General features: G+C 46.1%; 1 long non-coding RNA gene across 1 annotated transcript in view; it reads right to left on the reverse strand.

Annotated features, from left to right (window-relative positions):
- Positions 1-2,522: 2,522 nt before the first annotated feature.
- LOC127488761 (uncharacterized) overlaps positions 2,523-12,679 on the reverse strand; it is a 66,907-nt gene continuing 56,750 nt past the window's right edge. The window contains exon 2 of the long non-coding RNA XR_011385999.1: positions 2,523-7,914. This is a non-coding gene — a long non-coding RNA (uncharacterized lncRNA). The remainder of the gene's footprint in view (positions 7,915-12,679) is intronic.

A 12,679-nucleotide genomic window follows, 5' to 3' on the forward strand; every position in this document is an offset into this window, starting at 1 on the left:
ATTACCCTAACAGTTGCCTTGGAAACCCCAGGAGGCCAATGAAGTGATCCTAACCACCCCCAAACTTAGAGAAAGCAAATGAGGACATTGATTTCATCCTGGAAGGTCTTTACTTGTGGTGAAGAAAGGAGCAGAACTCATCATACACTTTGGTTATTAACATCTGTTTTGTTTAGATAATTCTGACTTCACAAGCTGGGAATTTGTACAACTGTTGTGTGTGCTTGTATATTTTGTTGCATCAAAGTAGCTGCTATATGTTATTCAGATTTGATTTTTTTATATTCTTAGTTATACTGTAAGATTTGTGTCTAGTAAAATCTAATTCTTGCCTCACGTCCATTAGGGATTGTCTTTTAATAAAGAAATAACAATTTTAATTACTGTTTTCTGAAGGGCAACTTCATATGTATTTAAATTTCATAGTAGCTCTGCAAAGTAGGTGTTTTATCTCTGCAGATAAGGAGACAGATGCTGAGGGGCAAGATAATTGGCTCAAAGTCTTGTGACAGACTAACATGTTGCAGGACCTGTATTGGAACCAAGACTGGTTAGTTAAACACATGTTGTCTCCACTACTCAAACCTGAATTACACACTTCTCCATATTTCTTTTTATTGCGCCTTTTCTTCACTCGAGTTTGGCTTACCTGTCTCTCTGGTCCATCCAGCTACAGAAGCTGGGGATGTTGAACTAGGGCTTGGGGATGGGGTATAGGCTTCAGTGCTGCTGACCAGGGTAGAGGCCAGCTGATGAATGGTGATGGCTACAGTTCAGCTAGGGGGGAAGTATGGCATCTGTTTGATGGCTGACATTACCAAGAAGGCACCAGACCCTGGACAGATGCTTCATGAGGTGGAGAACATACTACAAGCATCATGTTGAAAAATGTGTTTCTCTTCTTGTCTCATTGGAGTCAGCCTAACTGGATTCTTTAGCTGTCTTTTCTTCCTGGGGCATCTCAGTTTCTTGGAAGCTTGATTCTGAATTTTGGAAAGCAAGAACTTTTGGTGTGGACCCTCACTCTTTCAGCTGGGGTTGGCTTTTGCTGGTTCAGAGCTTGCACTCTTGTCCAAACTCTTTTCTTCCTTAAACTGCCAGCTGCCTCCATGAAAAAAGGAAAAAATAGCAGCACCCTAGGTTCATTTTCTTATTCATTCCATGATGCTATGTTATCTCTTTGTCCTAACGTAGTAAGTAGCTGATCTAATAATCTAATAAATTTTAATTGGCTAACACAAATGTGTTAGAGGAAGACCTGACCCCCCCCCCCCTTTTTTTTTAATAGGGAACTCTATGCTGTCTGTCTTGATCCAACTCCTTGGTGACTGTTAGGGTCCAAAAAAAACCCACCGCCCAAGGAACGACTCCAAGAGACTTTTTCTCTCATGCAACCAGCAAAGAGTTAAATTTATTGATCCAACATGTTGGGCACCTCTGAAAATACAAGGACAGAGGAGCTGTGAGGAACTACAGCATAGGGTTTATAAAGGCAAAAACCACAAAATCGGGAGGGGGGAGAGAATACACAGTTGCTAAGCAGTTGCTAAAATCTTACAATCAGCAATTATGATTTTAAGACACAGACAAATCACATCTTCATTATTAGCCCAGGTAACCCAGGTGCAACCTTTCTACTTTTAAGCTTGAGCAATCATGCTAGGGGGTTTTTGTGCGTTGCCAAGGGTGATGTAGTGCATTGCTATTGTCCGACTATTTGAGATCATAGTTTCAGACCAGAGTCTCACGGTGGGGGGGTGCTTTCCCAGAATGGAGTCTCAAGTGCTCCAAAATGGAGTCCCTACTGTCAAGGTGCTACTTCACTGTTTTATTTTTACAGCTGCACCAGGAAGGTTTACATATACAATTTTAACTCTTCATTCCCCACTCCTTGTTGTGAGGATCTCTAATCTTAGAGATTATTCATTTTTGTCTTTTTTAATGTGACATATTATTGTCTTATGACCATGAGTTTAACATTTTTAACTTGTTCCCGCACGAAGGTGATGAGTCTATGGTTACAATTAGGAGTAGGACAATTAAGGGTCCTGCTAGGGCTGGCAGTAGGGTAGTAAGCCATGGGGACCAGCCAAACCATGACTTAAACCATCCCTGTTGAGTTTCCCTGTCCCGTTGCCATTTTTCCAGTCATTTTCTGAGTTTGGCCATGGAGTTTTTAACCACCCTGGTTCAGTTGGCATAATAATAACATTTTTTCTTTAGGGCCACGCATAATCCCCCCCCCATGAAAATGAGATTCAACCCCCACCTGTTCTGTAATACTGAAATGCAGATACTAGGCTGCATCTGGGAGATTGTGGAAGATTTGTCATGCAGAAGGGGCGGGGATCTCCACCTGGCAGGTTATCAGGTAGAAGGGGGCAGGGCAGGATGCAAAGGCCAGGCTGCTCCTGAAACATTGTCAGGATGATTGAGATGCAGATGCATATGCTGGACACATTAGGCCTTTATGTCACACACACATAAGCTCATAACTGACTTTCTGCCTAATATTTTTCCTCAAGAGGTAATACCCAAAATTCTTCTTTGGGATTATGGATGGAGTTCCGTTTTCTGTAACTTCTTCGAAGCTGGCATGTGGGCGTCGAGGGGGATTTGGGTATTTCCTCTTGCTACCTGTCTTATGGTGTGCAACAGTGGCCTTGGAAAGACTGTGCTGCTCGGTCCAGAGGGCTGCTCAGGTTGTCCAGTGGAATGGGCTGGAAGTCTTGCCTGATGACCATTTGGAGTTCAACAGCTTTTAGTCTGTTAGAGACAAAACGAACAAGGGCATTAAAAACACACTGTGCAAAGAGAAGCATCAAGATTGCAGAAGTTAGTGGGCCAAGGAGAGGAAATAGCCAGGATTTCCGTGACCAGATGTCAGGCCAGAAATCCCAGCCCTGCTTGGCCTGGTCCTGGAGCTGTTTGGCTTTTTCCAGGAAAAGTACAAATTTGGATTTGTGCCTGTCTAGTCTGATTGACCCAGAGACAATATATATATATATATATATATTATATATATATATATATTATATATATATATATATATATATTTTGGATATTTAGTAGCCAGTTTTGCTAGGAAGTTAATCCAATGTACAAGACTAGAGTCTCAGGCTGGGAAAAAGACAGACTAATGAATTATTTACATTTAACCATTTATATTATGGATTATTGTGCACCCCCCTCAAGAGATAGGCCCTTTAAGTCCTCAGTGAGGACCTGTCCAAATAGGTGTAGGGCTATCTGAGTTAGCTGTTACTGAAAGCCCTGTTTTTAGGAACTGGCAGGGAGGGCTTTCTAAGCTTAATGTTATTGGATAGACTTTTAAGGCATGGCTGGGTGTGTGAGGCCCAGACCTATCCATGGGGTGCTGGAAGAGAATTGAAAGAGATGCAAATCTCCTTTAAGGGAGGCACCCTGTTGACTTGCATTACATGGCTGGACTAGGAGGAGAGCTGAATAGGAGGCTGATAGAAATAGGCAACTTGCGTTTCACTGACCCTAGGCCATCCCCTCAATAGCAGTGGCTGGAGCTGGAAGCTGGGCAGAGGCTGGGCAGAGCCAAAGGCTTTTTAGCTCGGGGCCACAGGGTCTGTGGTTCTGAACCAGGAGTCCTTTGACACCCAGGGCAGTTCCGTGTCCAGTGACTGTGCTCTTGGCAGAGCTGACAGAAGGCATTTGCTGTCACAACAGCTGCTTGCCCAATGCCCTGGCTCCTCATATTAGCAACAGGTGCCATTTGGGGTGCACTGGCCTTGCTGGGTCTCCTTGATGGTAATCACCATGTAAAGCAGCCATTGATTGGTCTGTTGCCTATCCTTTGCTGCTAGCTTGCTCCTCGTTTTCCTAGTCTCTAATAAAGTAGACCAAGGAGGCAGCCTCCATGATGTCAGTCAAGAGGGTGCTCAACCCAACCCTGATTTTTGGAGATTTTTTTTAATATCAGGGTGAGCTAGAAAAACTATGGCCATGGGCAAATTCTGACACTTAGTATTTTTCTGCAAGTTAAGACCGTGCCCATGAGGAGAACTATGACCTTTTAGGTAAGATCAACTGTGGTGACCTGTTTGTATACTTTGAGGTTGTCAGTGTAACTTTTTATCTATTTTTTTAGTTTGGTTTAAAAGGGGAGTTCTGCCCATTTACCGTGTACACCGAAAAATTGATCTAGTTGTCACATTATTTTATAGTTTAACCTTTTTTTTTTTGTTATGTTGTTTGGGGCCCTATACTGTGGTCAGGCATTATTACAGAAAAGGTCAGTCACCCCTTACATAAGGTCTGGGGATCAAACCGTACATCACAGTGGAGAGTCCTGCAGAACAGTAGTAACTTCCCTTCTGGAAGAGAAAAGAGGAGAAGTGAGGCAGCGAGTCGGGTCTCTAGCCTGACTTTTTGGGCTTTTATATTTAACCAGTGTTTACTGCAGAGCCTGACTTAGAGGAGAAATTGTGGCAGAGGTCTCTGCCATCCTTTGGCTTCCGGGTATTTACTGTGTAGCCTGTGGACACTAGAGCTTTCTTGGGTTTCTGGAACCCAGTTTTCTAGCATCTGCCACATAACCATAACTTAACAGAGACAATAGAGTACACAATGGATTAAAATGAATTTTATGTCTCTTGTTGTCGAATAAACCAGAAATAAAAAAAAAAAAACCTTGTATATAAGAGTTTACATAATTTAGGATTATTTAACAGAGTCAAAAAGAGCTTACAGGACCTAACTCTAGAAATGGTAGAGTAACCGATTAAGCAGACACTGTTAAAACAGACATTACAGTTTTTGCAAAAACAGATTCCAAGATTTATGATTTAGACCATTTTTAGATATTTACTAACATTAGTACACATTTAAAAAAAAACCCATTGTTATAACAGAATATCAGACTTTAACTTTAGGTCAGTGTAATTTTGGCATTAGCACTCAACTCTGTAAACAATATTTTAAAATTGTAAACATTTTAAAACTTTTTATGACTTGTTTACACCTTTTGAAACTTTATACCCATAGTTACTTTTACATAGCCTTGAATTGTCATGTATGGACAACCTATGAGAATACATGTTAACAAACTCAAACAGTTTTTTTTTTTTATTGAATTTGAGATGTTAAAAGTATATATATTTTTCCAAGTTTTACTTAGCACTGATGCCTAGATGACTTAAGACACTGAGTTATTAATGAATACCACACCATTATCTGAAATAAAAGTTAAAATTACATTTTTAGGTTTTTAAGTAACATGAGGATAACACATGCTGGACAGCAAACACTAGTGCATGTTTACAACTTTGAAAAGATCTTCCCCATTAAGAGAAACAAGTTTAAAGCATATTAAAGACATGTAAAACTGAGCAAGCAAGCCACTGAGCAAACCGAAGGGTGTTTGCATTACCTCAATTTTCTGAACCAATCTGCATTGGCGCACTTTAGTTAACAACATAAAGGCTTGTATACACAAAATTTATTCTTATTTTTATAAGACCATTTTAGCTGGAAAGTAAAAACATAAATACAGTATAGGTCTGACACCATTTATAACATTTTAATATATTTTATATAATTTGAATTGACCCAAGCAGCTGCTACTTTAACAAATTTAGAGTCTCATTCTTTGAGAGTTCCAGGGATCCGGCTGGAAGCCCAAAGTTGGAAGACTCAGTTTAGAATTTAAGCTGTCAGAGTCAAACCATTTACCCAAAATTAGTACATTTCTGATCAGTTGGGTAATCACTCAGACATTAAAAACAGATAAACAATGTAAACAACTTTGCATTGTAGTTTTCCCAATTAAGACTCTAATGGCAATAGAAAAACACGAAATCTTCAAGACAGGTGAACTCTCTCAGATGAGTCAGGGACAGCAGCACAGAAAAGAGCTGATTATCAGCATATGAACCCATTGTTTAGGTTTTTATTAGCTGCAAAGAGAAAAACCGATCAGGTTGGTAAGGGTTAATGGCTTAAAGTTCTGGCTCCCTTAGGTAAGGCCAGCAGTAGTATTGAATTGGAAATTCCTCCAGGAGAGGAGAAAAAAAAAAAAGCAGCCCTGGGGGTGGGGGCTCTGCCTAGAGATATTTGGCTATGCCTGCCTGGGTGCGGCAGGCCACATGGACTAGAATAGAGTGCAGAGAAAGGCTGTGTTCCCCCATTTACAGGGAAGACTGCACACACCGGGGCCTGGCAGGACTAACCGTGGGGTTGGGTAGGTGTGCCGTTTTACCAAGAGTGTTGGGAACCTCCTATAATTTAACCAAAGCCAGATCAATTAGGACTACTGCAGACACTCAATTACAACAGATAGTTAACTTTAGCTCTTTTCCAGATTTAGTTCTCAGGCAATCAAAGCTTAGCAACAATAATAGTTTACAAAAACTTTAAGACACACCAGAGCTACCATAAGCTGCAAAGATGGAAAACTTTCTACCAGGTTGGGAAGGGTTAACAGGTAACAGCTTTTCCCTAGGTGGAGAGACTTGTGGAATTTCCCTCTCCCTTTCTCCTGGCTAGTGGTATAGGAATGGAGATGAGGAGAGCAAAAGAGTGGGGGAGGGAGCCCCTGGGAGGAGGAGGAAGGCAGAAAGCAATGAAGCTCCTCAGTCTGGGGGCTGAGTGGGGTTTGAAATCTCCTATTGCTCAAGGTTACCCACTACCTAGTTGTCTGAGTTTACCTGAAGGTCCAATATTAGCCTCGACCGAAGCTAAGCCCTGCTCGTGTAGCAGTAGGCAGCGTGACCAGGCATCCCTCCGAGAGAGAGACCTGGTCCTCGGGTCGCAGTCCAGCCACCGGGAAGCCAAAGCAAGCTCAGGGGGTCTCCAGGCTCTCAGCCAACTGCCCTTCCTAATTTCCCTCCCATTCCTTACAATCCCTCTGGAGTTTCGGCCGTAGCTAAGCCGTGGCCGGGGGGACTCAGCGTTCTCAGAGAGCTGTGGGGTACCGGACACTCAACGGTCACTTCCACAGATCTGGTCCTGCTTGAGGGAAGGAATACTGACCTTCGATGTCTTCTTAAAATCCCGGTCCGGGTGCCCATGATGGCCAGGCTGGAGAACGGCCTCTTTCACTCGGCTAATGAGTGGTAAATGGAATGAGCCCTCCGGGGGCCAATCCACTCTGAGAGCAGGTCATTTAGAGGCACAGAAAGACTGCCACTTTACCTTTTTGACTGACAAAGAAAGGTTATGCGCCTAGTGGCTTACCTCAGACCAATGATTCAAAGTTAGAGACAAAGGTGTAGACACAGTCTGGCCCATGTCAGCAAACAACACAATGTACACAAACAGACAAACAGCATAGAGAAGCAGCACACAATGACCACACAAAGTGTCTACCAAATGGGAGCCCTCCGGGGCATCCCATACAAATGCTAAATGGCAAGAGAATACAATCAACAAACAACAAAGCAGCCAACAAAGCACCTTAACAAATACAAAAGACTAACTAGCTCGGTCAAATACCAAAATTTCCGCAGTACAAACAAAACGTGAGTCTCTGCAGTCTATTTCCCTACTGCAGGCAACCCACCAAACAGGAAACACTGGGCATCCCCAGTTATCCCTTTCTCCCGGGGCATCCCCCGGGATGTGGTCTGTGGCTCTGGAGCACATCTGCCTGCAACAGTCGGGTGGAGCTCTCGCTCGAGCCCGACAACCACGCTGCCGATTACAAATAACAAACCTTACCAAACAACAAATCAAAGTGTACATGTTTAATCAAAACAATAGGCGCCATACTCACCCTGAGAGATATCCGTTGGAGGTGTCCACAGGCAGCAGTCAGGTCTCCATGGGACCTCCAAATGTTAGGGTCCAAAAAAAACCCACCGCCCAAGGAACGACTCCAAGAGACTTTTTCTCTCATGCAACCAGCAAAGGGTTAAATTTATTGATCCAACATGTTGGGCACCTCTGAAAATACAAGGACAGAGGAGCTGTGAGGAACTACAGCATAGGGTTTATAAAGGCAAAAACCACAAAATCGGGAGGGGGGAGAGAATACACGGTTGCTAAGCGGTTGCTAAAATCTTACAATCAGCAATTATGATTTTAAGACACAGACAAATCACATCTTCATTATTAGCCCAGGTAACCCAGGTGCAACCTTTCTACTTTTAAGCTTGAGCAATCATGCTAGGGGGTTTTTGTGCATTGCTAAGGGTGATGTAGTGCACTGCTATTGTCCGACTATTTGAGATCATAGTTTCAGACCAGAGTCTCATGGTGGGGGGGTGCTTTCCCAGAATGGAGTCTCAAGTGCTCCAAAATGGAGTCCCTACTGTCAAGGTGCTACTTCACTCTGTTTTATTTTTACAGCTGCACCAGGAAGGTTTAAACCTGTAAGCTTAAGCTTAACTTTTTACACCCATACATATACAATTTTAACTCTTCAGTGGTCTTAGCCATGAGAATTTTAATCTACAGGCTCTGGGTGAAGGGAGCGGCCATGAGCCACCATAAAAGTGGCCTTGATAAAATAGAAAAACAGGAACTGAGACAAACAGTTCCAGAAACAGTCATGGGGGAGTAAACTGGTTCACAGAGAAAGCAGTTAGATACTACTCAGAGGTACGGGCGACAGAACATCCTGTTATGTACATAAGCCCCCTCCCCTGTGCTTGCTCTAGCTTAACAAAGAAAACCGCAAGGCACATAAGGCACATAGCAGCCTGCTTCTCTTCCTCAAACAACCCCCTCCATCATAACCTTTTGACCTAGTACTTTTCCACTGACATTACTTCCCTACCACTTCCAAACTGCCATATTAGGTCAATTGCTGAGAACTATCCAATGAACTTACGCCACCCTATAGTATGTTAATCTTGTGGTTTTGCCCTTTAAAAACTGTGTGAGATGACTGTTCAGGGCTCCTCTCTTTCTCGCTGCTTGTGGCAGCAGAGGGCCCATTTGTGCAAAAGAAATAAAACTGCCTCTTGCTTTTTGCATCGCCTGGTCTGGAGTCTGTGTTTCTGGGGTTGTCACAAAAGGGCACCACTTTTGGGGTCCTTCATTGGGGGCTCATCTGGGATTTGGGAGACCCCAGACTTCCACACTCCATCGGCCTGACGGAGGTAAGTTTGCTTACTTGTATGTTATTGTAATTGTGGTTTGTACTGTTTGTCCTTGTCTGCCAGGGCAACGTGGAATCCATCCTGGGGCGCCTGTGCAGGCTCAATAGTGGACCAGTGGGGGAGACAGACGTGTCCTGAGACCCCTGGTCCCACCCTGGAGGACACTCCAGCGGTGGTCTGGGAAGAGGGGAAAGAGAGCATTTCCCTTCTTCCAGGGGAGAGTCTGGCCAGACGGCCACTCCCATCTGAAATTTTAGTTTCGGTTTTGTCTCAGTCTGTTGCCGCGTGGCTTGTGATTTGTGTTCTGTGTGTCGCTGTTTTTGTCGTTCTTTATTTCTTACTGTCTCCCCCATCTGTCATCATGGGGCAACAATTAACAACACCTTTAAGCCTGACTCTAGGACACTGGAAGGAGGTTCGAGAGATCGTCCGCAGTTTGTCGATGGAAGTCCACAAAAAGGAGTGGGTGGCGCTTTGCACCTCCGAATGGCCCACTTTCGATGTCGGGTGGCTGAAGGATGGAACCTTTAATCTTGACTTAATTTTGCAGGTTAAAGACCAAGTCTGCCGTAAGGGTGGAGGGGGACGTCCAGAACAAGTACCATATGTCGCGGTGAGGGAAGACTTGACCTGGAAGCCCCCGCTTTGGGTTAAGCCTTTCCTCGCACACGGAGACACCAAGGACCGCCAGCAGAAAGATAAGGAGGAAGTTGATGGGGGTCCCAGGCCTCCCCCACTTCCCTCCTCAACTCCCCTAATCCCCGCTCCAGCAGAGACCCCAGTGCAAGGTCCCCCGCCAACCTCCGATCTCTATCCCCTAAAAGAACTCCAACCACTGAAAACCGTATGTCCACCCGTCCTTTCGGGTGGACAGGAGGACCTCCTCCTTTTGGATCCCCCACTGCCTTACAACCATCCAGCATTGAGGGAGGTGCCTCCCTCTGCCCTGTCCCCTGACTCTACAGTCCAAGAATCAGGGGGACCACAACCCACTTCCCTACGAGACCCCTCACCACCAAATACCCGCCTGCGTCTTCGCTGAGAGCAGAGGGAAGGGGGGGAATATTGGGCATCCCAGGCATTCCCATTGCATTCGGTGGGGGGGAAGCTTCAGTACTGGCCATTCTCCGCGTCAGATCTCTACAAATGGAAAACCCACAACCCCCCATTTTTGCAGGACCCTCAGGCCCTCACGGGCCTGATTGAGTCAATTCTGTTAACCCACCAACCCACTTGGGATGACTGTCAGCAGCTTTTACAGGCCCTCCTGACCACAGAAGAGCAGCAGCGGGTTTTCACAGAAGCCCGCAAAAATGTGCCGGGGGATGACGGCCACCCCACTCAGCTACCTAATGAGATTGATGAGGTGTTCCCACTGACTCAACCAAATTGGGACTTCAATACGGCAGCGGGTAGGGAGCGACTCCGTCTCTATCGCCAGGTTCTCCTGACAGGTCTGCAGGGGGCAGGAAGACGCCCCACCAATTTGGCCAAGGTACGTGCGATTGTGCAGGGTAGTGAGGAAACTCCAGCAGGATTTTTAGAAAGGTTAATGGAAGGATACAGAATGTATACTCCCTTTGACCCACAGGCCCCTGACCGACAGGCCGACGTAATCATGTCCTTCATTGGACAATCGGCCCCGGACATCTGCACAAGGCTACAGAGGCTGGAGGGGTTGCAGGGATATACACTGCCGGACCTAGTCAAGGAGGCAGAAAAGATTTTCAATAAAAGAGAGACAAAGGAGGAAAGAGAAGAGAGGTTACGCAGAGAACAGGAATGTAGAGAAGATCAGAGAGATAAAAAGAAAAACAAGGACTTAGTTAAGGCCCTGGCCACCGTAGTTGCAGGGCCAAAGACAAGACAAGACAAGGGCAGGCAAGATAGGGACCAGGGAGACAAATGGAGACCGAGAGTGGAACAAGACCAGTGCGCCTACTGTAAAGAAAGAGGACATTGGGCCAGGGACTGTCCAAACAAGGGACGGCCAAGACCCCAGCAGAGAACTGCTCTGGTCCTGTCATTGGAAGAGGACGAATAGGTAGGCCAGGGCCAGGAGCCTCCCCTTGAGCCCCGGGTAACCCTGATAGTGGGAGGCCGACCAGTCACCTTTCTGGTCAACACAGGAGCCCAGCATTCAGTTCTTACCACAGCTGAGGGCCCTTTCAGTTCCAAGACATCATGGGTCCAGGGGGCCACCGGAGGAAAACTGTATAAATGGACTACTGAGCGTAAGGTCGACCTGGCAACAGGGCGGGTCACGCATTCGTTCCTACTGGTACCAGACTGCCCATACCCCCTGCTGGGAAGGGATCTTCTCTCAAAGGTTGGGGCCCAGATCCATTTCCAAGACAAGGGAGCCACAGTAGTCAGCCCCGCAGGTCAACCCCTCCATGTGTTGACCCTTCGGCTGGAAGACGAACACCGCCTTCATGAGTGCCCCCTACCAGCTCAGCCCCAAGTAGCATCTGAATGGCTTACTAAATTCCCCCAGTCTTGGGCAGAGACGGGAGGAGTAGGGCTTGCTGTCAGACAGCCCCCGGTGATAGTAAACCTGAAGCCCACGGCCACTCCCGTATCTATCCGCCAATACCCTATGGCTGTGGAGGCAAAGGTCAGAATTTGGCCACACATACAGAGACTAATAAAACTGGGCATATTGAGACCTTGTCAGTCACCTTGGAATACCCCTTTGTTACCAGTCAAAAAGCCTGGCTCCAATGATTACAGGCCAGTGCAAGACCTACGAGAAGTAAACCGTAGGGCTGAGGACATTCACCCTACGGTCCCTAACCCATACAACCTGCTGAGCACCCTGCCCCTGACCCGAACTTGGTATACGGTGCTTGACTTGAAAGATGCCTTCTTTTGCCTAAGACTGATTCCCCAGAGTCAACCTCTCTTTGCCTTCGAGTGGAAAGACCCGGAAACTGGGTTTTTGGGACAACTAACGTGGACCAGACTTCCCCAAGGGTTCAAGAACTCCCCTACGCTGTTTGATGAAGCCTTACACCAGGACTTGGCAGATTTCCGGGTAAGCCACCCAGAGTTGACTCTCCTACAATACGTGGATGACCTGTTGTTAGCTGCAGAGACTGAACAGGGTTGCACTAAAGGTACGGAGGCCCTACTCCATAGGCTGGGAGAGTTAGGATACAGGGCCTCCGCGAAGAAGGCCCAACTTTGCACCCAACGCGTGACCTACCTAGGCTACGTATTGGAGGGGGATGGAGGTGGTTGACTGAGGAACGTAAGAAGGCTGTAGCGCTCATCCCGCCACCTAGAAATGCTCGCCACCTCAGGGAGTTCTTGGGCAGCGCTGGCTTCTGCCACCTCTGGATACCAGGTTTTGCAGAAATGGCAGCGTCCCTGTACCCCCTAACCAGGACGAATTCCCCGTTCATCTGGGGAAGGGAACAACAATTAGCTTTTGACAGAATAAAACGAGCCCTCTTGGAGGCCCCTGCATTAAGCCTCCCAGACCCCGCTAAGCCCTTTACCCTCTATGTGGATGAAAAGGGGGGAATGGCAAAGGGTGTCTTAACTCAGAATTTGGGGCCCTGGAAAAGACCTGTGGCGTACTTTTCAAAGAAACTGGACAG

The sequence above is a fragment of the Oryctolagus cuniculus genome, unplaced genomic scaffold, assembly GCF_964237555.1.
Source record: "Oryctolagus cuniculus unplaced genomic scaffold, mOryCun1.1 SCAFFOLD_35, whole genome shotgun sequence".
In the NCBI taxonomy this organism is placed as follows: domain Eukaryota; kingdom Metazoa; phylum Chordata; class Mammalia; order Lagomorpha; family Leporidae; genus Oryctolagus; species Oryctolagus cuniculus.